The sequence below is a fragment of the Cryptomeria japonica genome, unplaced genomic scaffold (genome assembly GCF_030272615.1).
Source record: "Cryptomeria japonica unplaced genomic scaffold, Sugi_1.0 HiC_scaffold_192, whole genome shotgun sequence".
Classification (NCBI taxonomy): Eukaryota; Viridiplantae; Streptophyta; class Pinopsida; order Cupressales; family Cupressaceae; genus Cryptomeria; species Cryptomeria japonica.
The window spans coordinates 237,501-264,000 of NW_026729014.1; the positions used below are offsets into that span (position 1 = coordinate 237,501).

Below are 26,500 nucleotides of genomic sequence, written 5' to 3' on the forward strand. Positions count from 1 at the left end.
ATTGGTGAAGGCAGCGCATCAAAGGTGCGCACCTCGGTGTGCTCCGAGGTGCGAACCCGAGAGCGCTCCGAGGTGCCCACGAAGTCGAAAGTCGGGTTAATTGCATTGTTTTCCCCGGGTGCGCTCCGAGGTGCGCAACATCGGTGCGCACCAAGGAGGGCTCCGAAGTGTGCTCCAAGGTGCGCACGATTCGGAGCTCGGTTTGCCCGGGGTGCGCACACCTTGGCTGGGTTGCGCACCCTTTGTGCGCTCCAAGGTGCGCACGAAGTCGGAGCTCGGTTTGCCCCGGGTGCGCACCTTCGCCAGGGTGCGCACCTTGATGCGCACGCCTTGGCTGGGCTGCGCACCTTGGTGGGCGCCATGGTGCGCACCTTTCGTGCGCTCCAAGGTGCGCACGAAGTCGGAGCTCGGTTTGCCCCGGGTGCGCACCTTGGTGGGCGCCATGGTGCACTCCGAGGTGCCCAAGATTGGTGCGCACCAAGGAGCGCTCCGAAGTGCGCTCCAAGGTGCGCAGGTGCGCGCGAAGTCGAAAGTTGGGTTAATTGTCCGGTTTGCCTCGGGTGCGCACCTTGCGTGCACCTTCGCCAGGGTGGGCGCCTTGGTGCGCACACCTTGGCTGGGCTGCGCACCCGGGCGCGCACACCTTGGCACCCGCGTTTCCTTCATTTTAAATTTTTTTTTTTTACAATCTCTCAAGTGGGAAATTCTATAATCTCAACTTTTTTTGCCTTTTCAGGAAACTTTTGAATGGAGCGCATCATTGGTGCGCTCCGAAGTGTGCTCCAAGGTGCGCACCTCTGGTGTGCTCCAAAGCTCTCTCTAGCTGCGTGCACCTGCCCCGGCCGCGCACCCGGCCCCGCCCAGCTTCGCTCACCTGTCCCGGGCGTCTGGTGCGGAACCTTAGAGTAAGAAACATCACCGTGCACCTTGGCCAACGTGCGCGACTCGACCGAGCGCGCACTGGCCGAGGTGCACACCGATTTCACCTGGGTGCGCGCGCAGCACCTCGGGCGCACCGGGGTGCGCGCACAACGCCCGGGTTGCACCGTGGCCTGTGTGCTCGGGGCGCCTCGGGTGCGCGCTCGGTGTCGCCCCCGCGCGCGCGGTAGTGCGGGCAGCGCACCCCGGCCCGGCCCGGCCCCGACGAGAACGCAAACGGGCAAAAGGTTTATTCAAATAGCATTGCGACGCCCGGCGAAAAACTAAAAAAGGGTGCAACACCGGGACTTCCCGGGAGGTCACCCATCCCAGTACTACTCCGGCCCAAGCGCGCTTAACTGCGGAGTTCTGATGGGATCCGGTGCACTAACGCTGGTATGATCGCACCCGTTATGAGCTTGTCGCAGTGTGTACTTAGCAAACCGCGACCCACGTGCGAATCCACCCCGGCCACCCACCCCCGTCGAGGTGCACACCCTCCCTCGCGAAGTGCGCCCCGTTCGCCAAGTGTGAGCCCTGCCCGGGTGCGCGCACCTTGCTAGGGCGTCGGGTGTGCACCCGGCCCGGCCTACGTGCGTGCACCTGGACGGGGCGTCGTGTGCGTGCAGTGTCCCGTCTGCAACGCGGTGCCCACACACCACCTCGGGCGCAACGACCTGCGCTCACATGTGGGCCGAGTGCACCTTGGTGCATGTTCGGGGCGCCTCGGGTGCACGCTCGATCTTGCCCCGGTGCACCAAGGCGCTCGGTTTGCCCCGGGTGCGCACTTGGTGCAAGGTGGGCACCCAAAATAGGGATCAAGCACCAAAACACAAGTTTCGGGATGCAAAATGGGACCCAAGGACCACAAATGCGTTCCAAGACCCATGATGGGTCCACGAGAACAAAAATGTGTTCCGAGACTTAATAAACAAATATTGGGTTTTAGGAGAAGAAACATGCTCTGATGCCCAAAACGAGAATCGACCCCGAAAAGGCCACAGGCCAAAAGTGGGATGCGAGACAAAAAAAAATGGGACCCGAGGACCAAAATTGGGTTCCCAGGTCGAAGACAGGGCAACCGGACAAGAAACGACCTCTAAGGCTCGAAATGAGTCCCGACGACTAAAACTTGACAAGAAGCACCCATCAGGCACCCAGCTCGACACCCATGGGATGCCGACCCACCCGGGCTTCCACCTAGCACACCTTGGCACCCACCCACCCTCGCACCCAACCTCGCACCCAACTTAGCACCTTTGAACCCACATTGGCACTCACCCTGACCCTGGCACCTTGGAACCCACATTGGCACTCACCTTGACCCTGGCACCCACCTTTGCACTCACCTTGGGACCCACCCTGGCTCCCACCTCGGCACCCACCCAGACACCCACCTTGGTTCCTTGGCACCCACCTTGGATCCTTGGCACCCACCCCGACACCCACCTTGGCACGCAACTTGGCTACTTGCCACCCACCTTGGCTCCTTGACGCCCACCCCGACAACCACCCCGTGACCTACCCTGGCTAGGGTTGGTGCACACCCACCCTGGTGCCCACCTTGGCACCCACCCCATGACCCACCTTGGCACGCACCTTAGTACCCACCCCGTTACCCACCCTAGGACCCACCCCGTGACCCACCTTGGCCAGGGTGGGTGCCTTGGTGCGCACAACTTGCCTGGGCTGCACACCAGGGCGGGCTCAAGATGGCACCCGCGTTCCGTTTTTTTCACTATCTTTCAAAACGGAAATTTTAAAATCTCATTTTTTTTTTTTTTTTGCCTTTTCTGGAAATTAGTGAAGGCAGCGCATCAAAGGTGCGCAATGCTGGTGCGAACCCGGGAGCGCTCCGATGTGTGCTCCAAGGTGCGGCGTGCACGAAGTCCGAGCCCGGCTTGCCCCGGGTGCGCACCTCGCGTGCACCTTCGCCGGGGTGAGCACCTTGGCTGGGTTGCGCGCCCTGGTGCGCACCAAGGAGCGCTCTGAAGTGTGCTCCAAGGTGCGGCGTGCACGAAGTCGGAGCTCGGTTTGCCCCGGGTGTGCACCTCGGGTGCGCACCTCGCGTGCACCTTCGCTGCGGTGGGCACCTTGGCTGGGTTGCGCGCCTTGGTGGGCACCATGCAGTGCACGAAGTCGGAGCCCGGTTTGCCCCGGGCGCGCACCTCCGCCAGGGTGGGCACCTTGGTGCGCACAACTTGCCTGGGCTGCGCACCAGGAAGGGCTCAAGATGGCACCCGCGTTCCGTTTTTTTCACTATCTTTCAGAACGGAAATTTTAAAATATCGTTTTTTTTTGCCTTTTCTGGAAATTAGTGAAGGCAGCGCATCAAAGGTGCGCAACGCTGGTGCGAACCTGGGAGCGCTCCGATGTGTGCTCCAAGGTGCGGCGTGCACGAAGTCGGAGCCCGGTTTGCCCCGGGTGCGCCCTGGTGGGCACCATGGTGCGCACCAAGGAGCGCTCCGAAGTGTGCTCCAAGGTGCGGCCTGCACGAAGTCGGAGCCCGGTTTGCCCCGGGCGTGCACCGCGGGTGGGCACCTTGGTGCGCATGCCTTGCCTGGGCTGCGCACCAGGGCGGGCTCAAGATGGCACCCGCGTTCCGTTTTTTTCACTATCTTTCAAAACGGAAATTTTAAAATCTCATTTTTTTTTGCCTTTTCTGGAAATTAGTGAAGGCAGCGCATCAAAGGTGCGCACCTCGCTGCCCACCACGGTGCGCAACGCCGGTGGGCACCCGGGAGTGCTTCGAAGTGTGCTCCAAGGTGCTGCGTGCACGTTGTCGGAGCCCGGTTTGCCCCGGGTGCGCACCTCGCGTGCACCTTCGTCGGGGTGGGCACCTTGGCTGGGTTTGCCCCGGCTGCGCTCCGAAGCGGGGTTATTGGAGCGCCGCCTCTTTTTTTGTCGGAGCGTTTGGTGGGGTTTCTCGCATTGGCTCTTCCCAGGCCCGGTTGCCACCCTGGCGCGCACGAAGTCGGAAGTAGGGTTAATTGCCCGGGTGCGCACCTTTGCCAGGGTGGGCACCTTACCTGGGCTGTGCACCAGGGCGGGCTCAAGATGGCACCCGCGTTCCGTTTTTTTCACTATCTTTCAAAACGGAAATTTTAAAATCTCCTCTTTTTTTTGCCTTTTCTGGAAATTAGTGAAGGCAGCGCATCAAAGGTGCGCACCTCGCTGCCCACCTTGGTGTGCTCTGAGGTGCGCACCCGGGAGCGCTACGAAGTGTGCTCCAAGGTGCGGCGTGCACGTTGTCGGAGCCCGGTTTGCCCCGGGTGCGCACCTCGCCTGCACCTTGGCCGGGGTGGGCACCCTGGCTGGGTTTGCCCAGGGTGCGCTCCGAAGCGGGGTTACTGGAGCGCCCCCTCTTTTTTTGTCAGAGCGTTTGGTGGGGTTTCTCGCATTGGCTCTTCCCAGGCCCGGTTGTTGGGTGCGCTCCCACCCTGGCGCGCGCGAAGTTGGAAGTTGGGTTAATTGCCCGGGCGCGCACCTTCGCCAGGGTGGGCACCTTGGTGCGCACACCTTGGCTGGGCTGCGCACCAGGGCGGGCTCAAGATGGCACCAGCATTCCCTTTTTCTCACTATCTTTCAAAACGGAAATTTTAAAATCTCGTTTTTTTTTGCCTTTTATGGAAATTAGTGAAGGCATCGCATCAAAGGTGCGCACCTCGCTGCCCACCTTGGTGTGCTCCGAGGTGCCCACCACGGTGCGCTCCGAGGTGCCCACCACGGTGCGCAACGCCGGTGCGAACCCGGGAGCGCCCCGATGTGTGCTCCAAGGTGCGGCGTGCACGAAGCCGGACCCCGGTTTGCCCCGGGTGCGCACCTCGCGTGCACCTTGGTGCGCACACCTTGGCTGGGTTGCGCGGCCTGGTGGGCACCATGGTGCGCACCAAGGAGCGCTCCAAAGTGTGCTCCAAGGTGCGGCGTGCACGAAGTCCTAGCCCGGTTTGCCCCGGGTGCGCACCTTCGCCGCGGTGGGCACCATGGCGTGCACGAAGTCGGAGCCCGGTTTGCCCCGGGTGCGCACCTCGCGTGCACCTTCGCCGGGGTGGGCACCTCGGCTGGGTTGCGCGCCCTGGTGCGCACCAAGGAGCGCTCCGAAGTGTGCTCCAAGGTGCGGCGTGCACGAAGTCGGAGCCCGGTTTGCCCCGGGTGCGCACCTTCGCCGCGGTGGGCACCCTGGTGCGCACCATGGCGTGCACGAAGTCGGAGCCCGGTTTGCCCCGGGTGCGCACCTCGCGTGCACCTTCGGCGGGGTTGCGCGCCCTGGTGCGCACCAAGGAGCGCTCCGAAGTGTGCTCCAAGGTGCGGCGTGCACGAAGTCGGAGCCCGGTTTGCCCCGGGTGCGCACCTCGCGTGCACCTTCGGCGGGGTTGCGCGCCCTGGTGGGCACCATGGTGCGCACCAAGGAGCGCTCCGAAGTGTGCTCCAAGGTGCGGCGTGCACAAAGTCGGAGCCCGGTTTGCCCCGGGTGCGCACCTCGCGTGCACCTTCGCCGCGGTGGGCACCATGGCGTGCACGAAGTCGGAGCCCGGTTTGCCCCGGGTGCGCACCTCGCGTGCACCTTCGCCGGGGTGGGCACCTCGGCTGGGTTGCGCGCCCTGGTGCGCACCAAGGAGCGCTCCGAAGTGTGCTCCAAGGTGCGGCGTGCACGAAGTCGGAGCCCGGTTTGCCCCGGGTGCGCACCTCGCGTGCACCTTCGCCGCGGTGGGCACCATGGCGTGCACGAAGTCGGAGCCCGGTTTGCCCCGGGTGCGCACCCCGCGTGCACCTTCGCCGGGGTGGGCACCTCGGCTGGGTTGCGCGCCCTGGTGCGCACCAAGGAGCGCTCCGAAGTGTGCTCCAAGGTGCGGCGTGCACGAAGTCGGAGCCCGGTTTGCCCCGGGTGCGCACCTCGCGTGCACCTTCGCCGCGGTGGGCACCTTGGCTGGGTTGGGCACCATTGAGCGCTCCGAAGTGTGCTCCAAGGTGCGCACCATGGCCCTCCAAGGTGCGCAGCATGGCGTGCACGAAGTCGGAGCCCGGTTTGCCCCGGGTGCGCACCTCGCGTGCACCTTCGCCAGGGTGGGCACCTCGGTGCGCACACCTTCTCAATGTTTTCTTGCCTTTTCTGGAAATTGGTGAAGGCAGCGCATCAAAGGTGCGCACCTCGGTGTGCTCCGAGGTGCGAACCCGAGAGCGCTCCGAGGTGCCCACGAAGTCGAAAGTCGGGTTAATTGCATTGTTTTCCCCGGGTGCGCTCCGAGGTGCGCAACATCGGTGCGCACCAAGGAGGGCTCCGAAGTGTGCTCCAAGGTGCGCACGATTCGGAGCTCGGTTTGCCCGGGGTGCGCACACCTTGGCTGGGTTGCGCACCCTTTGTGCGCTCCAAGGTGCGCACGAAGTCGGAGCTCGGTTTGCCCCGGGTGCGCACCTTCGCCAGGGTGCGCACCTTGATGCGCACGCCTTGGCTGGGCTGCGCACCTTGGTGGGCGCCATGGTGCGCACCTTTCGTGCGCTCCAAGGTGCGCACGAAGTCGGAGCTCGGTTTGCCCCGGGTGCGCACCTTGGTGGGCGCCATGGTGCACTCCGAGGTGCCCAAGATTGGTGCGCACCAAGGAGCGCTCCGAAGTGCGCTCCAAGGTGCGCAGGTGCGCGCGAAGTCGAAAGTTGGGTTAATTGTCCGGTTTGCCTCGGGTGCGCACCTTGCGTGCACCTTCGCCAGGGTGGGCGCCTTGGTGCGCACACCTTGGCTGGGCTGCGCACCCGGGCGCGCACACCTTGGCACCCGCGTTTCCTTCATTTTAAATTTTTTTTTTTTACAATCTCTCAAGTGGGAAATTCTATAATCTCAACTTTTTTTGCCTTTTCAGGAAACTTTTGAATGGAGCGCATCATTGGTGCGCTCCGAAGTGTGCTCCAAGGTGCGCACCTCTGGTGTGCTCCAAAGCTCTCTCCAGCTGCGTGCACCTGCCCCGGCCGCGCACCCGGCCCCGCCCAGCTTCGCTCACCTGTCCCGGGCGTCTGGTGCGGAACCTTAGAGTAAGAAACATCACCGTGCACCTTGGCCAACGTGCGCGACTCGACCGAGCGCGCACTGGCCGAGGTGCACACCGATTTCACCTGGGTGCGCGCGCAGCACCTCGGGCGCACCGGGGTGCGCGCACAACGCCCGGGTTGCACCGTGGCCTGTGTGCTCGGGGCGCCTCGGGTGCGCGCTCGGTGTCGCCCCCGCGCGCGCGGTAGTGCGGGCAGCGCACCCCGGCCCGGCCCGGCCCCGACGAGAACGCAAACGGGCAAAAGGTTTATTCAAATAGCATTGCGACGCCCGGCGAAAAACTAAGAAAGGGTGCAACACCGGGACTTCCCGGGAGGTCACCCATCCCAGTACTACTCCGGCCCAAGCGCGCTTAACTGCGGAGTTCTGATGGGATCCGGTGCACTAACGCTGGTATGATCGCACCCGTTATGAGCTTGTCGCAGTGTGTACTTAGCAAACCGCGACCCACGTGCGAATCCACCCCGGCCACCCACCCCCGTCGAGGTGCACACCCTCCCTCGCGAAGTGCGCCCCGTTCGCCAAGTGTGAGCCCTGCCCGGGTGCGCGCACCTTGCTAGGGCATCGGGTGTGCACCCGGCCCGGCCTACGTGCGTGCACCTGGACGGGGCGTCGTGTGCGTGCAGTGTCCCGTCTGCAACGCGGTGCCCACACACCACCTCGGGCGCAACGACCTGCGCTCACATGTGGGCCGAGTGCACCTTGGTGCATGTTCGGGGCGCCTCGGGTGCACGCTCGATCTTGCCCCGGTGCACCAAGGCGCTCGGTTTGCCCCGGGTGCGCACTTGGTGCAAGGTGGGCACCCAAAATAGGGATCAAGCACCAAAACACAAGTTTCGGGATGCAAAATGGGACCCAAGGACCACAAATGCGTTCCAAGACCCATGATGGGTCCACGAGAACAAAAATGTGTTCCGAGACTTAATAAACAAATATTGGGTTTTAGGAGAAGAAACATGCTCTGATGCCCAAAACGAGAATCGACCCCGAAAAGGCCACAGGCCAAAAGTGGGATGCGAGACAAAAAAAAATGGGACCCGAGGACCAAAATTGGGTTCCCAGGTCGAAGACAGGGCAACCGGACAAGAAACGACCTCTAAGGCTCGAAATGAGTCCCGACGACTAAAACTTGACAAGAAGCACCCATCAGGCACCCAACTCGACACCCATGGGATGCCGACCCACCCGGGCTTCCACCTAGCACACCTTGGCACCCACCCACCCTCGCACCCAACCTCGCACCCAACTTAGCACCTTTGAACCCACATTGGCACTCACCCTGACCCTGGCACCTTGGAACCCACATTGGCACTCACCTTGACCCTGGCACCCACCTTTGCACTCACCTTGGGACCCACCCTGGCTCCCACCTCGGCACCCACCCAGACACCCACCTTGGTTCCTTGGCACCCACCTTGGATCCTTGGCACCCACCCCGACACCCACCTTGGCACGCAACTTGGCTACTTGCCACCCACCTTGGCTCCTTGACGCCCACCCCGACAACCACCCCGTGACCTACCCTGGCTAGGGTTGGTGCACACCCACCCTGGTGCCCACCTTGGCACCCACCCCATGACCCACCTTGGCACGCACCTTAGTACCCACCCCGTTACCCACCCTAGGACCCACCCCGTGACCCACCTTGGCCAGGGTGGGTGCCTTGGTGCGCACAACTTGCCTGGGCTGCACACCAGGGCGGGCTCAAGATGGCACCCGCGTTCCGTTTTTTTCACTATCTTTCAAAACGGAAATTTTAAAATCTCGTTTTTTTTTTTTTTTTGCCTTTTCTGGAAATTAGTGAAGGCAGCGCATCAAAGGTGCGCAATGCTGGTGCGAACCCGGGAGCGCTCCGATGTGTGCTCCAAGGTGCGGCGTGCACGAAGTCCGAGCCCGGCTTGCCCCGGGTGCGCACCTCGCGTGCACCTTCGCCGGGGTGAGCACCTTGGCTGGGTTGCGCGCCCTGGTGCGCACCAAGGAGCGCTCTGAAGTGTGCTCCAAGGTGCGGCGTGCACGAAGTCGGAGCTCGGTTTGCCCCGGGTGTGCACCTCGGGTGCGCACCTCGCGTGCACCTTCGCTGCGGTGGGCACCTTGGCTGGGTTGCGCGCCTTGGTGGGCACCATGCAGTGCACGAAGTCGGAGCCCGGTTTGCCCCGGGCGCGCACCTCCGCCAGGGTGGGCACCTTGGTGCGCACAACTTGCCTGGGCTGCGCACCAGGAAGGGCTCAAGATGGCACCCGCGTTCCGTTTTTTTCACTATCTTTCAGAACGGAAATTTTAAAATATCGTTTTTTTTTGCCTTTTCTGGAAATTAGTGAAGGCAGCGCATCAAAGGTGCGCAACGCTGGTGCGAACCTGGGAGCGCTCCGATGTGTGCTCCAAGGTGCGGCGTGCACGAAGTCGGAGCCCGGTTTGCCCCGGGTGCGCCCTGGTGGGCACCATGGTGCGCACCAAGGAGCGCTCCGAAGTGTGCTCCAAGGTGCGGCCTGCACGAAGTCGGAGCCCGGTTTGCCCCGGGCGTGCACCGCGGGTGGGCACCTTGGTGCGCATGCCTTGCCTGGGCTGCGCACCAGGGCGGGCTCAAGATGGCACCCGCGTTCCGTTTTTTTCACTATCTTTCAAAACGGAAATTTTAAAATCTCATTTTTTTTTGCCTTTTCTGGAAATTAGTGAAGGCAGCGCATCAAAGGTGCGCACCTCGCTGCCCACCACGGTGCGCAACGCCGGTGGGCACCCGGGAGTGCTTCGAAGTGTGCTCCAAGGTGCTGCGTGCACGTTGTCGGAGCCCGGTTTGCCCCGGGTGCGCACCTCGCGTGCACCTTCGTCGGGGTGGGCACCTTGGCTGGGTTTGCCCCGGCTGCGCTCCGAAGCGGGGTTATTGGAGCGCCGCCTCTTTTTTTGTCGGAGCGTTTGGTGGGGTTTCTCGCATTGGCTCTTCCCAGGCCCGGTTGCCACCCTGGCGCGCACGAAGTCGGAAGTAGGGTTAATTGCCCGGGTGCGCACCTTTGCCAGGGTGGGCACCTTACCTGGGCTGTGCACCAGGGCGGGCTCAAGATGGCACCCGCGTTCCGTTTTTTTCACTATCTTTCAAAACGGAAATTTTAAAATCTCCTCTTTTTTTTGCCTTTTCTGGAAATTAGTGAAGGCAGCGCATCAAAGGTGCGCACCTCGCTGCCCACCTTGGTGTGCTCTGAGGTGCGCACCCGGGAGCGCTACGAAGTGTGCTCCAAGGTGCGGCGTGCACGTTGTCGGAGCCCGGTTTGCCCCGGGTGCGCACCTCGCCTGCACCTTGGCCGGGGTGGGCACCCTGGCTGGGTTTGCCCAGGGTGCGCTCCGAAGCGGGGTTACTGGAGCGCCCCCTCTTTTTTTGTCAGAGCGTTTGGTGGGGTTTCTCGCATTGGCTCTTCCCAGGCCCGGTTGTTGGGTGCGCTCCCACCCTGGCGCGCGCGAAGTTGGAAGTTGGGTTAATTGCCCGGGCGCGCACCTTCGCCAGGGTGGGCACCTTGGTGCGCACACCTTGGCTGGGCTGCGCACCAGGGCGGGCTCAAGATGGCACCAGCATTCCCTTTTTCTCACTATCTTTCAAAACGGAAATTTTAAAATCTCGTTTTTTTTTGCCTTTTATGGAAATTAGTGAAGGCATCGCATCAAAGGTGCGCACCTCGCTGCCCACCTTGGTGTGCTCCGAGGTGCCCACCACGGTGCGCTCCGAGGTGCCCACCACGGTGCGCAACGCCGGTGCGAACCCGGGAGCGCCCCGATGTGTGCTCCAAGGTGCGGCGTGCACGAAGCCGGACCCCGGTTTGCCCCGGGTGCGCACCTCGCGTGCACCTTGGTGCGCACACCTTGGCTGGGTTGCGCGGCCTGGTGGGCACCATGGTGCGCACCAAGGAGCGCTCCAAAGTGTGCTCCAAGGTGCGGCGTGCACGAAGTCCTAGCCCGGTTTGCCCCGGGTGCGCACCTTCGCCGCGGTGGGCACCATGGCGTGCACGAAGTCGGAGCCCGGTTTGCCCCGGGTGCGCACCTCGCGTGCACCTTCGCCGGGGTGGGCACCTCGGCTGGGTTGCGCGCCCTGGTGCGCACCAAGGAGCGCTCCGAAGTGTGCTCCAAGGTGCGGCGTGCACGAAGTCGGAGCCCGGTTTGCCCCGGGTGCGCACCTTCGCCGCGGTGGGCACCCTGGTGCGCACCATGGCGTGCACGAAGTCGGAGCCCGGTTTGCCCCGGGTGCGCACCTCGCGTGCACCTTCGGCGGGGTTGCGCGCCCTGGTGCGCACCAAGGAGCGCTCCGAAGTGTGCTCCAAGGTGCGGCGTGCACGAAGTCGGAGCCCGGTTTGCCCCGGGTGCGCACCTCGCGTGCACCTTCGGCGGGGTTGCGCGCCCTGGTGGGCACCATGGTGCGCACCAAGGAGCGCTCCGAAGTGTGCTCCAAGGTGCGGCGTGCACGAAGTCGGAGCCCGGTTTGCCCCGGGTGCGCACCTCGCGTGCACCTTCGCCGCGGTGGGCACCATGGCGTGCACGAAGTCGGAGCCCGGTTTGCCCCGGGTGCGCACCTCGCGTGCACCTTCGCCGGGGTGGGCACCTCGGCTGGGTTGCGCGCCCTGGTGCGCACCAAGGAGCGCTCCGAAGTGTGCTCCAAGGTGCGGCGTGCACGAAGTCGGAGCCCGGTTTGCCCCGGGTGCGCACCTCGCGTGCACCTTCGCCGCGGTGGGCACCATGGCGTGCACGAAGTCGGAGCCCGGTTTGCCCCGGGTGCGCACCCCGCGTGCACCTTCGCCGGGGTGGGCACCTCGGCTGGGTTGCGCGCCCTGGTGCGCACCAAGGAGCGCTCCGAAGTGTGCTCCAAGGTGCGGCGTGCACGAAGTCGGAGCCCGGTTTGCCCCGGGTGCGCACCTCGCGTGCACCTTCGCCGCGGTGGGCACCTTGGCTGGGTTGGGCACCATTGAGCGCTCCGAAGTGTGCTCCAAGGTGCGCACCATGGCCCTCCAAGGTGCGCAGCATGGCGTGCACGAAGTCGGAGCCCGGTTTGCCCCGGGTGCGCACCTCGCGTGCACCTTCGCCAGGGTGGGCACCTCGGTGCGCACACCTTCTCAATGTTTTCTTGCCTTTTCTGGAAATTGGTGAAGGCAGCGCATCAAAGGTGCGCACCTCGGTGTGCTCCGAGGTGCGAACCCGAGAGCGCTCCGAGGTGCCCACGAAGTCGAAAGTCGGGTTAATTGCATTGTTTTCCCCGGGTGCGCTCCGAGGTGCGCAACATCGGTGCGCACCAAGGAGGGCTCCGAAGTGTGCTCCAAGGTGCGCACGATTCGGAGCTCGGTTTGCCCGGGGTGCGCACACCTTGGCTGGGTTGCGCACCCTTTGTGCGCTCCAAGGTGCGCACGAAGTCGGAGCTCGGTTTGCCCCGGGTGCGCACCTTCGCCAGGGTGCGCACCTTGATGCGCACGCCTTGGCTGGGCTGCGCACCTTGGTGGGCGCCATGGTGCGCACCTTTCGTGCGCTCCAAGGTGCGCACGAAGTCGGAGCTCGGTTTGCCCCGGGTGCGCACCTTGGTGGGCGCCATGGTGCACTCCGAGGTGCCCAAGATTGGTGCGCACCAAGGAGCGCTCCGAAGTGCGCTCCAAGGTGCGCAGGTGCGCGCGAAGTCGAAAGTTGGGTTAATTGTCCGGTTTGCCTCGGGTGCGCACCTTGCGTGCACCTTCGCCAGGGTGGGCGCCTTGGTGCGCACACCTTGGCTGGGCTGCGCACCCGGGCGCGCACACCTTGGCACCCGCGTTTCCTTCATTTTAAATTTTTTTTTTTTACAATCTCTCAAGTGGGAAATTCTATAATCTCAACTTTTTTTGCCTTTTCAGGAAACTTTTGAATGGAGCGCATCATTGGTGCGCTCCGAAGTGTGCTCCAAGGTGCGCACCTCTGGTGTGCTCCAAAGCTCTCTCCAGCTGCGTGCACCTGCCCCGGCCGCGCACCCGGCCCCGCCCAGCTTCGCTCACCTGTCCCGGGCGTCTGGTGCGGAACATTAGATTAAGAAACATCACCGTGCACCTTGGCCAACGTGCGCGACTCGACCGAGCGCGCACTGGCCGAGGTGCACACCGATTTCACCTGGGTGCGCGCGCAGCACCTCGGGCGCACCGGGGTGCGCGCACAACGCCCGGGTTGCACCGTGGCCTGTGTGCTCGGGGCGCCTCGGGTGCGCGCTCGGTGTCGCCCCCGCGCGCGCGGTAGTGCGGGCAGCGCACCCCGGCCCGGCCCGGCCCCGACGAGAACGCAAACGGGCAAAAGGTTTATTCAAATAGCATTGCGACGCCCGGCGAAAAACTAAGAAAGGGTGCAACACCGGGACTTCCCGGGAGGTCACCCATCCCAGTACTACTCCGGCCCAAGCGCGCTTAACTGCGGAGTTCTGATGGGATCCGGTGCACTAACGCTGGTATGATCGCACCCGTTATGAGCTTGTCGCAGTGTGTACTTAGCAAACCGCGACCCACGTGCGAATCCACCCCGGCCACCCACCCCCGTCGAGGTGCACACCCTCCCTCGCGAAGTGCGCCCCGTTCGCCAAGTGTGAGCCCTGCCCGGGTGCGCGCACCTTGCTAGGGCGTCGGGTGTGCACCCGGCCCGGCCTACGTGCGTGCACCTGGACGGGGCGTCGTGTGCGTGCAGTGTCCCGTCTGCAACGCGGTGCCCACACACCACCTCGGGCGCAACGACCTGCGCTCACATGTGGGCCGAGTGCACCTTGGTGCATGTTCGGGGCGCCTCGGGTGCACGCTCGATCTTGCCCCGGTGCACCAAGGCGCTCGGTTTGCCCCGGGTGCGCACTTGGTGCAAGGTGGGCACCCAAAATAGGGATCAAGCACCAAAACACAAGTTTCGGGATGCAAAATGGGACCCAAGGACCACAAATGCGTTCCAAGACCCATGATGGGTCCACGAGAACAAAAATGTGTTCCGAGACTTAATAAACAAATATTGGGTTTTAGGAGAAGAAACATGCTCTGATGCCCAAAACGAGAATCGACCCCGAAAAGGCCACAGGCCAAAAGTGGGATGCGAGACAAAAAAAAATGGGACCCGAGGACCAAAATTGGGTTCCCAGGTCGAAGACAGGGCAACCGGACAAGAAACGACCTCTAAGGCTCGAAATGAGTCCCGACGACTAAAACTTGACAAGAAGCACCCATCAGGCACCCAACTCGACACCCATGGGATGCCGACCCACCCGGGCTTCCACCTAGCACACCTTGGCACCCACCCACCCTCGCACCCAACCTCGCACCCAACTTAGCACCTTTGAACCCACATTGGCACTCACCCTGACCCTGGCACCTTGGAACCCACATTGGCACTCACCTTGACCCTGGCACCCACCTTTGCACTCACCTTGGGACCCACCCTGGCTCCCACCTCGGCACCCACCCAGACACCCACCTTGGTTCCTTGGCACCCACCTTGGATCCTTGGCACCCACCCCGACACCCACCTTGGCACGCAACTTGGCTACTTGCCACCCACCTTGGCTCCTTGACGCCCACCCCGACAACCACCCCGTGACCTACCCTGGCTAGGGTTGGTGCACACCCACCCTGGTGCCCACCTTGGCACCCACCCCATGACCCACCTTGGCACGCACCTTAGTACCCACCCCGTTACCCACCCTAGGACCCACCCCGTGACCCACCTTGGCCAGGGTGGGTGCCTTGGTGCGCACAACTTGCCTGGGCTGCACACCAGGGCGGGCTCAAGATGGCACCCGCGTTCCGTTTTTTTCACTATCTTTCAAAACGGAAATTTTAAAATCTCGTTTTTTTTTTTTTTTTGCCTTTTCTGGAAATTAGTGAAGGCAGCGCATCAAAGGTGCGCAATGCTGGTGCGAACCCGGGAGCGCTCCGATGTGTGCTCCAAGGTGCGGCGTGCACGAAGTCCGAGCCCGGCTTGCCCCGGGTGCGCACCTCGCGTGCACCTTCGCCGGGGTGAGCACCTTGGCTGGGTTGCGCGCCCTGGTGCGCACCAAGGAGCGCTCTGAAGTGTGCTCCAAGGTGCGGCGTGCACGAAGTCGGAGCTCGGTTTGCCCCGGGTGTGCACCTCGGGTGCGCACCTCGCGTGCACCTTCGCTGCGGTGGGCACCTTGGCTGGGTTGCGCGCCTTGGTGGGCACCATGCAGTGCACGAAGTCGGAGCCCGGTTTGCCCCGGGCGCGCACCTCCGCCAGGGTGGGCACCTTGGTGCGCACAACTTGCCTGGGCTGCGCACCAGGAAGGGCTCAAGATGGCACCCGCGTTCCGTTTTTTTCACTATCTTTCAGAACGGAAATTTTAAAATATCGTTTTTTTTTGCCTTTTCTGGAAATTAGTGAAGGCAGCGCATCAAAGGTGCGCAACGCTGGTGCGAACCTGGGAGCGCTCCGATGTGTGCTCCAAGGTGCGGCGTGCACGAAGTCGGAGCCCGGTTTGCCCCGGGTGCGCCCTGGTGGGCACCATGGTGCGCACCAAGGAGCGCTCCGAAGTGTGCTCCAAGGTGCGGCCTGCACGAAGTCGGAGCCCGGTTTGCCCCGGGTGTGCACCGCGGGTGGGCACCTTGGTGCGCATGCCTTGCCTGGGCTGCGCACCAGGGCGGGCTCAAGATGGCACCCGCGTTCCGTTTTTTTCACTATCTTTCAAAACGGAAATTTTAAAATCTCATTTTTTTTTGCCTTTTCTGGAAATTAGTGAAGGCAGCGCATCAAAGGTGCGCACCTCGCTGCCCACCACGGTGCGCAACGCCGGTGGGCACCCGGGAGTGCTTCGAAGTGTGCTCCAAGGTGCTGCGTGCACGTTGTCGGAGCCCGGTTTGCCCCGGGTGCGCACCTCGCGTGCACCTTCGTCGGGGTGGGCACCTTGGCTGGGTTTGCCCCGGCTGCGCTCCGAAGCGGGGTTATTGGAGCGCCGCCTCTTTTTTTGTCGGAGCGTTTGGTGGGGTTTCTCGCATTGGCTCTTCCCAGGCCCGGTTGCCACCCTGGCGCGCACGAAGTCGGAAGTAGGGTTAATTGCCCGGGTGCGCACCTTTGCCAGGGTGGGCACCTTACCTGGGCTGTGCACCCGGGCGGGCTCAAGATGGCACCCGCGTTCCGTTTTTTTCACTATCTTTCAAAACGGAAATTTTAAAATCTCCTCTTTTTTTTGCCTTTTCTGGAAATTAGTGAAGGCAGCGCATCAAAGGTGCGCACCTCGCTGCCCACCTTGGTGTGCTCTGAGGTGCGCACCCGGGAGCGCTACGAAGTGTGCTCCAAGGTGCGGCGTGCACGTTGTCGGAGCCCGGTTTGCCCCGGGTGCGCACCTCGCCTGCACCTTGGCCGGGGTGGGCACCCTGGCTGGGTTTGCCCAGGGTGCGCTCCGAAGCGGGGTTACTGGAGCGCCCCCTCTTTTTTTGTCAGAGCGTTTGGTGGGGTTTCTCGCATTGGCTCTTCCCAGGCCCGGTTGTTGGGTGCGCTCCCACCCTGGCGCGCGCGAAGTTGGAAGTTGGGTTAATTGCCCGGGCGCGCACCTTCGCCAGGGTGGGCACCTTGGTGCGCACACCTTGGCTGGGCTGCGCACCAGGGCGGGCTCAAGATGGCACCAGCATTCCCTTTTTCTCACTATCTTTCAAAACGGAAATTTTAAAATCTCGTTTTCTTTTGCCTTTTATGGAAATTAGTGAAGGCATCGCATCAAAGGTGCGCACCTCGCTGCCCACCTTGGTGTGCTCCGAGGTGCCCACCACGGTGCGCTCCGAGGTGCCCACCACGGTGCGCAACGCCGGTGCGAACCCGGGAGCGCCCCGATGTGTGCTCCAAGGTGCGGCGTGCACGAAGCCGGACCCCGGTTTGCCCCGGGTGCGCACCTCGCGTGCACCTTGGTGCGCACACCTTGGCTGGGTTGCGCGGCCTGGTGGGCACCATGGTGCGCACCAAGGAGCGCTCCGAAGTGTGCTCCAAGGTGCGGCGTGCACGAAGTCCTAGCCCGGTTTGCCCCGGGTGCGCACCTTCGCCGCGGTGGGCACCATGGCGTGCACGAAGTCGGAGCCCGGTTTGCCCCGGGTGCGCACCTCGCGTGCACCTTCGCCGGGGTGGGCACCTCGGCTGGGTTGCGCGCCCTGGTGCGCACCAAGGAGCGCTCCGAAGTGTGCTCCAAGGTGCGGCGTGCACGAAGTCGGAGCCCGGTTTGCCCCGGGTGCGCACCTTCGCCGCGGTGGGCACCCTGGTGCGCACCATGGCGTGCACGAAGTCGGAGCCCGGTTTGCCCCGGGTGCGCACCTCGCGTGCACCTTCGGCGGGGTTGCGCGCCCTGGTGCGCACCAAGGAGCGCTCCGAAGTGTGCTCCAAGGTGCGGCGTGCACGAAGTCGGAGCCCGGTTTGCCCCGGGTGTGCACCTCGCGTGCACCTTCGGCGGGGTTGCGCGCCCTGGTGGGCACCATGGTGCGCACCAAGGAGCGCTCCGAAGTGTGCTCCAAGGTGCGGCGTGCACGAAGTCGGAGCCCGGTTTGCCCCGGGTGCGCACCTCGCGTGCACCTTCGCCGCGGTGGGCACCATGGCGTGCACGAAGTCGGAGCCCGGTTTGCCCCGGGTGCGCACCTCGCGTGCACCTTCGCCGGGGTGGGCACCTCGGCTGGGTTGCGCGCCCTGGTGCGCACCAAGGAGCGCTCCGAAGTGTGCTCCAAGGTGCGGCGTGCACGAAGTCGGAGCCCGGTTTGCCCCGGGTGCGCACCTCGCGTGCACCTTCGCCGCGGTGGGCACCATGGCGTGCACGAAGTCGGAGCCCGGTTTGCCTCGGGTGCGCACCCCGCGTGCACCTTCGCCGGGGTGGGCACCTCGGCTGGGTTGCGCGCCCTGGTGCGCACCAAGGAGCGCTCCGAAGTGTGCTCCAAGGTGCGGCGTGCACGAAGTCGGAGCCCGGTTTGCCCCGGGTGCGCACCTCGCGTGCACCTTCGCCGCGGTGGGCACCTTGGCTGGGTTGGGCACCATTGAGCGCTCCGAAGTGTGCTCCAAGGTGCGCACCATGGCCCTCCAAGGTGCGCAGCATGGCGTGCACGAAGTCGGAGCCCGGTTTGCCCCGGGTGCGCACCTCGCGTGCACCTTCGCCAGGGTGGGCACCTCGGTGCGCACACCTTCTCAATGTTTTCTTGCCTTTTCTGGAAATTGGTGAAGGCAGCGCATCAAAGGTGCGCACCTCGGTGTGCTCCGAGGTGCGAACCCGAGAGCGCTCCGAGGTGCCCACGAAGTCGAAAGTCGGGTTAATTGCATTGTTTTCCCCGGGTGCGCTCCGAGGTGCGCAACATCGGTGCGCACCAAGGAGGGCTCCGAAGTGTGCTCCAAGGTGCGCACGATTCGGAGCTCGGTTTGCCCGGGGTGCGCACACCTTGGCTGGGTTGCGCACCCTTTGTGCGCTCCAAGGTGCGCACGAAGTCGGAGCTCGGTTTGCCCCGGGTGCGCACCTTCGCCAGGGTGCGCACCTTGATGCGCACGCCTTGGCTGGGCTGCGCACCTTGGTGGGTGCCATGGTGCGCACCTTTCGTGCGCTCCAAGGTGCGCACGAAGTCGGAGCTCGGTTTGCCCCGGGTGCGCACCTTGGTGGGCGCCATGGTGCACTCCGAGGTGCCCAAGATTGGTGCGCAACAAGGAGCGCTTCGAAGTGCGCTCCAAGGTGCGCAGGTGCGCGCGAAGTCGAAAGTTGGGTTAATTGTCCGGTTTGCCTCGGGTGCGCACCTTGCGTGCACCTTCGCCAGGGTGGGCGCCTTGGTGCGCACACCTTGGCTGGGCTGCGCACCCGGGCGCGCACACCTTGGCACCCGCGTTTCCTTCATTTTAAATTTTTTTTTTTTACAATCTCTCAAGTGGGAAATTCTATAATCTCAACTTTTTTTGCCTTTTCAGGAAACTTTTGAATGGAGCGCATCATTGGTGCGCTCCGAAGTGTGCTCCAAGGTGCGCACCTCTGGTGTGCTCCAAAGCTCTCTCCAGCTGCGTGCACCTGCCCCGGCCGCGCACCCGGCCCCGCCCAGCTTCGCTCACCTGTCCCGGGCGTCTGGTGCGGAACCTTAGAGTAAGAAACATCACCGTGCACCTTGGCCAACGTGCGCGACTCGACCGAGCGCGCACTGGCCGAGGTGCACACCGATTTCACCTGGGTGCGCGCGCAGCACCTCGGGCGCACCGGGGTGCGCGCACAACGCCCGGGTTGCACCGTGGCCTGTGTGCTCGGGGCGCCTCGGGTGCGCGCTCGGTGTCGCCCCCGCGCGCGCGGTAGTGCGGGCAGCGCACCCCGGCCCGGCCCGGCCCCGACGAGAACGCAAACGGGCAAAAGGTTTATTCAAATAGCATTGCGACGCCCGGCGAAAAACTAAGAAAGGGTGCAACACCGGGACTTCCCGGGAGGTCACCCATCCTAGTACTACTCCGGCCCAAGCGCGCTTAACTGCGGAGTTCTGATGGGATCCGGTGCACTAACGCTGGTATGATCGCACCCGTTATGAGCTTGTCGCAGTGTGTACTTAGCAAACCGCGACCCACGTGCGAATCCACCCCGGCCACCCACCCCCGTCGAGGTGCACACCCTCCCTCGCGAAGTGCGCCCCGTTCGCCAAGTGTGAGCCCTGCCCGGGTGCGCGCACCTTGCTAGGGCGTCGGGTGTGCACCCGGCCCGGCCTACGTGCGTGCACCTGGACGGGGCGTCGTGTGCGTGCAGTGTCCCGTCTGCAACGCGGTGCCCACACACCACCTCGGGCGCAACGACCTGCGCTCACATGTGGGCCGAGTGCACCTTGGTGCATGTTCGGGGCGCCTCGGGTGCACGCTCGATCTTGCCCCGGTGCACCAAGGCGCTCGGTTTGCCCCGGGTGCGCACTTGGTGCAAGGTGGGCACCCAAAATAGGGATCAAGCACCAAAACACAAGTTTCGGGATGCAAAATGGGACCCAAGGACCACAAATGCGTTCCAAGACCCATGATGGGTCCACGAGAACAAAAATGTGTTCCGAGACTTAATAAACAAATATTGGGTTTTAGGAGAAGAAACATGCTCTGATGCCCAAAACGAGAATCGACCCCGAAAAGGCCACAGGCCAAAAGTGGGATGCGAGACAAAAAAAAATGGGACCCGAGGACCAAAATTGGGTTCCCAGGTCGAAGACAGGGCAACCGGACAAGAAACGACCTCTAAGGCTCGAAATGAGTCCCGACGACTAAAACTTGACAAGAAGCACCCATCAGGCACCCAACTCGACACCCATGGGATGCCGACCCACCCGGGCTTCCACCTAGCACACCTTGGCACCCACCCACCCTCGCACCCAACCTCGCACCCAACTTAGCACCTTTGAACCCACATTGGCACTCACCCTGACCCTGGCACCTTGGAACCCACATTGGCACTCACCTTGACCCTGGCACCCACCTTTGCACTCACCTTGGGACCCACCCTGGCTCCCACCTCGGCACCCACCCAGACACCCACCTTGGTTCCTTGGCACCCACCTTGGATCCTTGGCACCCACCCCGACACCCACCTTGGCACGCAACTTGGCTACTTGCCACCCACCTTGGCTCCTTGACGCCCACCCCGACAACCACCCCGTGACCTACCCTGGCTAGGGTTGGTGCACACCCACCCTGGTGCCCACCTTGGCACCCACCCCATGACCCACCTTGGCACGCACCTTAGTACCCACCCTGTTACCCACCCTAGGACCCACCCCGTGACCCACCTTGGCCAGGGTGGGTGCACCCACCCTGGTGCCCACCTTGGCACCCACCCATCCTAGCACCCAGCCTGTGACCGGGCTTGGAACCCAACCTTGCACCCGTCTTGGCCAGTGTGGGTGCGCACCCATCCTGGCACCCACGTTGTGACACACCCTTTAACCCACGCACCCTAGCAGCCACGTTGGCACCCACCTTGGAACACAACCTAGCAACTTGGCACCCACCCCGTGACCCACCTTGGCATCCACCATAGCAGTCGCCCACTTGGCACCCACCTTGGAACCCAAGTTGGCACCCACCTCGGCACCCACCTTGACACTTGTGGACCCACCTTGCCACTCACCCTAGCATCGACCCATCCTAGCACCCACCCTGGCACCTTTGCACCCTAGCACTCACCCATCCTAGCACCTAACCTGTGACCCACCTTGACACTCACCCTCGCACCCACCTTGGAACCCAACCTAGCACCCACCCACCCTGACACCAACCCTAGCACCTACCCACCCTTGCACCCACCCTGTGACCCATCTTGGCACCCACCCATCCTACCACTCAACCTATCACCCACCTTCTCACCCACCTTGGCATCCACCTTAGCACCCACCCACACTGGCACCTTGGCACCCACCTCGGGCAAGGTGGGTGCACACCCACCCTGACACCCAATTTAGAACCAACCGAGCATGTTACCCACCTTGGCACCCACATTGCAGCCCACCCTAGTACCCACCCTATGACCCACATTGGCATCCACACCCTAGCACCCAGGCACCTCGACACCCGCCTTGACACGCACCCTAGCACTAAACCTGTGACCCACCTTGGAACTCACCCTAGAACCCACCCACCCTGTGAACCACCTTGGCATCCACCTTAGCACCCACCCACCTTGGCACCCACTCTAGCACTCACCCATCCTAACACCCAACTTGTTACCCACCTTGGCACCCGCCCTCGCGTCCACCTTGAAACCCACCCTAGCACCCACCCACGCAGGAGCCCACCTTGGCACCCAACCTAACACCCACGCATCCTGGCACCCAACTTGTGACCCACCTTGGAACCCACCCTAGTACCCACCTTTGAACCCACTATATCACCAACCCACCTTGGCACCCACCCTATGACCCTCTTTGGAATCCACCCTAGCACGCACCCACCCTGGCACCCACCATGGAGCGCACCCTAGCACCCACCCACCTCGGCACGCACCTCAACACCCACCTTGGTGTGCGCACTGCGCCAACCTCTCAAAGACCCTATGTGGTGCGCTCCAAAGTGTACACCTTTGGTGCGCTCCAAGGTGCGCACCTTTGGTGCACACCGAGGTGCACACCAAAGTGTGCACCGAGGTGAGCACCAAAGTGCACTCCAAGGTGCACACCAAGGCGTGCACCTTTGGTGCGGTCAATGCAAACGAATTCGGAAGTTGGGGTCGATGTCCTAATCGCTGCTGCAGACTACACGTATGAGAATCGGACAAATAGCTTTATATAGGGGAGGTGTTGCGTTTGATGGGTCGACTCCCCTGGTTGTGTGCACTGCACCAACTTCAAAGACCCTGTCTTGTTTAAGAAGTCAAAAGTTGGGGTGGATGTCCTAATCATTGCTGCAGTCTACGCATGTATGAGAATCAGACAAATAGCTTATATAGGGGAGGTGTTGCATTCGGTGGGTTGACTCCCCTGGTTGTGCGCACTGCGCCAACCTCAAAGACCCCGCATAGCAGAAGAAGTCGGAAGTCGGATTTTGGTGAGCACCAAGGCGTGCACCTTTGGTGCGGTCAACGCAGACGAATTCAGAAGTTGGGGTGGATGTCCTAATCGTTGTTGCAGGCTACACATGTATGAGAATCAGACAAATAGCTTATATAGGGGAGGTGTTGGGTTTGATGGGTCAACTCCCTTGGTTGTGCGCATTACGCCAACCTCAAAGACCTTGTTTTCGTTAAGAAGTCAAAAGTTGGGGTCAATGTCCTAATGGCTCCTGTAGGCTACACATGTATGAGAATCGGACAAATAGCTTATATAGGGGAGGTGTTGGGTTTGATGGGTCGACTCCCCTGGTTGTGCGCATTACGTCAACCTCAAAGACCTTGTTTTCGTTAAGAAGTCAAAAGTTGGGGTCGATGTCCTAATTGCTCCTGTAGACTACACATGTATGAGAATCAGACAAATAGCTTATATAGGGGAGGTGTTGGGTTTGATGGGTTGACTCCCCTAGTTGTTCGCATTACACCAACCTCAAAGACCTTGTTTTCGTTTAGAAGCCGAAAGTTGGGGTCGATGTCCTAATTGCTCCTGCAGGCTACGCATGTATGAGAATCAGACAAATAGCTTATATAGGGGAGGTGTTGGGTTTGATGGGTCGACTCCCCTGGTTGTGCGCATTGCGCCAACCTCAAAGACCCTGCATTGCGGATGAAGTCGAAAGTCAGAGTTTGGTGTGCTACAAGGTGTGGTCGAAGGTGCTCACCTAGGTGTGCACCTTTGGAGCGCAGGAAAAGTGCCCTCCAAAAGTGCGCACCTTTGGAGTGCACAAAAGTGCCCTCCAAAAGTGCGCACCTTTGGAGCGCACAAAAGTGCCCTCCAAAAAGTGCCCTCCAAAAGTGCGCACCTTTGGAGCGCACAAAAGTGCCCTCCAAAAAGTGCCCTCCAAAAGTGCGCACCTTTGGAGTGCAGAAAAGTGCCCTCCAAAAAGTGCCCTCCAAAAGTGTGCACCTTTGGAGTGCACAAAAGTGCCCTCCAAAAGTGCGCACCTTTGGAGCGCAGAAAAGTGCCCTCCAAAAAGTGCCCTCCAAAAGTGCGCACCTTTGGAGCGCAGAAAAGTGCCCTCCAAAAAGTGCCCTCCAAAAGTGCGCACCTTTGGAGCGCAGAAAAGTGCCCTCCAAAAAGTGCCCTCCAAAAGTGCGCACCTTTGGAGCGCAGAAAAGTGCCCTCCAAAAAGTGCCCTCCAAAAGTGCGCACCTTTGGAGCGCACAAAAGTGCCCTCCAAAAAGTGCCCTCCAAAAGTGCGCACCTTTGGAGCGCACAAAAGTGCCCTCCAAAAGTGCGCACCTTTGGAGCGCACAAAAGTGCCCTCCAAAAGTGCGCACTTTTGGTGCGCACCAAGGCGCTGGTTCGGTCGTTGCAGGCGAGTTCGGAAGTTGGGGTCGATGTCCTGAGCGGAGGTGCAAACTACACAGGTGTCGGAATCGGACAAATAGCTTATATAGGGGAGGTGTATGCTTCGATGGGTCGACTCCCCAGGTTGAGCGCACCGCGCCAACCTCAAAGACCCTACGGTATGGATGAAGTCGGAAGTTGGGTCCGATGACCGATTCGATTAGTAGGTATGCTCATGAGGTCGGAATTTGGGTCCGATGACCTGCCATGTGCAGGAAGGCGAATGTTGGCACTGTGCGTTGCAAGGTGCACACCAAGGTGCTGGTGCGGTCTTTTTAGTCGAGTTCGGAAGTTGGGGTCGATGTCCTGATCGGAGGTGCAAGCTACACAGGTGTGGGAATCGGACAAATAGCTTATATAGGGGAGGTGTATGCTTCGTTGGGTCGACTCCCCGGGTTGAGCGCACCGCGCCAACCTCAAAGACCCTACGGTATGGATGAAGTCGGAAGTTGGGTCCGATGACCGATTCGATATGTAGGCATACTCGCGAGGTCGGAATTTGGGTCCGATGACCTGCCATGTGCAGGAAGGCGAATGTTGGCACTGTGCGTTGCAAGGTGCGCACCAAGGCGCTGGTTCGGTCGTTGCAGGCGAGTTCGGAAGTTGGGGTCGATGTCCTGATCGGAGGTGCAAACTACACAGGTGTGGGAATCGGACAAATAGCTTATATAGGGGAGGTGTATGCTTCGTTGGGTCGACTCCCCGGGTTGAGCGCACCGCGCCAACCTCAAAGACCCTACGGTATGGATGAAGTCGGAAGTTGTGTCCGATGACCGATTCGATATGTAGGCATACTCGCGAGGTCGGAATTTGGGTCCGATGACCTGCCATGTGCAGGAAGGCGAATGTTGGGACTGTGCGTCGCAAGGTGCGCACCAAGGCGCTGGTGCCGTCGTTGCAGTCGAGTTCGGAAGTTGGGGTCGATGTCCTGGTCAGAGGTGCAAACTACACAGGTGTGGGAATCGGACAAATAGCTTATATAGGGGAGGTGTATGCTTCGATGGGTCGACTCCCCGGGTTGAGCGCACCGCGCCAACCTCAAAGACCCTACAGTATGGATGAAGTCGGAAGTTGGGTCCGATGACCGATTCGATACGTAGGCATATTGGCGAGGTCTGAATTTGTGTCCGATGACCTGCCATGCGCAGGAAGGCGGAATTTGGGTCCGATGACCGAGTTGATGGCGTGCCATGCGCAGAAAGGCGGAATTTGGGTCCGATGACCGAGTTGATGTTGATGGCCCGCCATGCACAGGAAGGCGGAATTTGGGTCCGATGACCGATTTGAAGGCGTGCCATGCGCAGAAAGGCGGAGTTTGGGTCCGATGACCGAGTTGATATTGATGGCCCGCCATGCGCAGGAAGGCGGAATTTGGGTCCGATGACCTGACATACGCATGGAGTCCGACTCGGGGGCCGATGTTCGATTCGATGACTTGCATTGTGGGTAAAGTCGGAAGTTGTGGTCTTTGACCCGATTCGATGACCAGACTTCGGCTGCTTGAGAATCGGACAAATAACTTATATAGGGGAGGTAGTGTTCTCGAGCATCCTCCCCCCGTGCCCGTTTATGTCGATTGATGCTGGTGCTCGACTGGTTGGAGCGCTCGGATGCAAAAATCTTGCACCAGGATTTATCGATTGTGATGGACACGGCAAGTCTCCTGATTGCTATGCAGGAGCTCATCGTGAATCTCTATGCGGCCTTGGTATGGACTCGACCTGCGGAATGGTTCGGCAATGGTAGTCGCTCCAACACGTCCTTGCAATGGCCACAGAGGTGATTCGACTAGAGCTCCAGTCTAGCTTTTGGGTTGCTTGGCGGACTGGTATAGCCGCGATCGAGTTCCGGCCATGAACGTTTTAGATAGCTCTTGGGCTTTCTGGGACGGAAGTCGGAAGTTTGGGCTGTTGTCCGATTTGATGACCATTCTTCGGATGTGTGAGAATCGGACAAATAACTTATATAGGGGACTGTGTTGTCTCACGCAGCCCCCTCCGTGCCCCTCTATCTCGACCGATGTTGGTGCTTGAAAGGGTTGGGATCGCTCGGATTTATAAACGTGCACCACCATTTGTCGAGTGTGAGGGACGCGGCAGGTCTCCTAAATGCTATACGGGCGCTCTCTGAGAATCTCTATCCGGCCTCGACACAGACTAGTCTTGCTGAATGGTTTGGCACTGGTAGTCGATCCAACACGTCGTTGTTGTGGCCGCCTAGGCGATTCGATTCGAGCCCCCGTCTAGCTTTTGGGTTGCTTGGCGGATTTTGCCCTATCCGCAAGTGAGCTCGGTCCCTAAACGTTCGAGAAACCCGATTGCTATGCGCCGACTCTCTTTCTTGCGAGCCTCCATCTAGCTTTTGGGTCTCTACGGAACGGAAGTCGGAATCTGGGACCGTTGTTTGATTCGACGAGGCAGACTACGGTTGTGCGAGAATCGGACAAATAACTTATATAGGGGAGGTGTTGACTGGAGCATTCTCCCCCGTGCCCCTCTAACTCGACCAATGCTGGCGCTCGAACGGTGGTAGCGCTCGGATTTTCGTTGAGCGCCAGCATTGGTCGATTTAGAGGGGCATGCGAGATTCCCGAATGCTATGCGAGGGCTCTAACGGAAATGTCTATTGGTTTCGGTATGGATGCAATTGCGAGTGGTTCGGCAAAGGT

At 61.5% G+C, this 26,500-nt stretch overlaps 4 non-coding genes across 4 annotated transcripts; all 4 read right to left on the reverse strand.

The window, feature by feature from the left end:
• Positions 1 to 1,209: 1,209 nt before the first annotated feature.
• LOC131867988 (5S ribosomal RNA) lies at positions 1,210 to 1,328 on the reverse strand. Its single transcript, XR_009366508.1, has one exon. It is a non-coding gene; the product is annotated as a 5S ribosomal RNA (ribosomal RNA).
• A 5,915-nt stretch (positions 1,329 to 7,243) lies between these two features.
• On the reverse strand, positions 7,244 to 7,362 carry LOC131867989 (5S ribosomal RNA). The gene has a single exon (XR_009366509.1). It is a non-coding gene; the product is annotated as a 5S ribosomal RNA (ribosomal RNA).
• A 5,915-nt stretch (positions 7,363 to 13,277) lies between these two features.
• On the reverse strand, positions 13,278 to 13,396 carry LOC131867991 (5S ribosomal RNA). Its single transcript, XR_009366511.1, has one exon. It is a non-coding gene; the product is annotated as a 5S ribosomal RNA (ribosomal RNA).
• A 5,915-nt stretch (positions 13,397 to 19,311) lies between these two features.
• On the reverse strand, positions 19,312 to 19,430 carry LOC131868012 (5S ribosomal RNA). Its single transcript, XR_009366532.1, has one exon. It is a non-coding gene; the product is annotated as a 5S ribosomal RNA (ribosomal RNA).
• Positions 19,431 to 26,500: the final 7,070 nt, after the last annotated feature.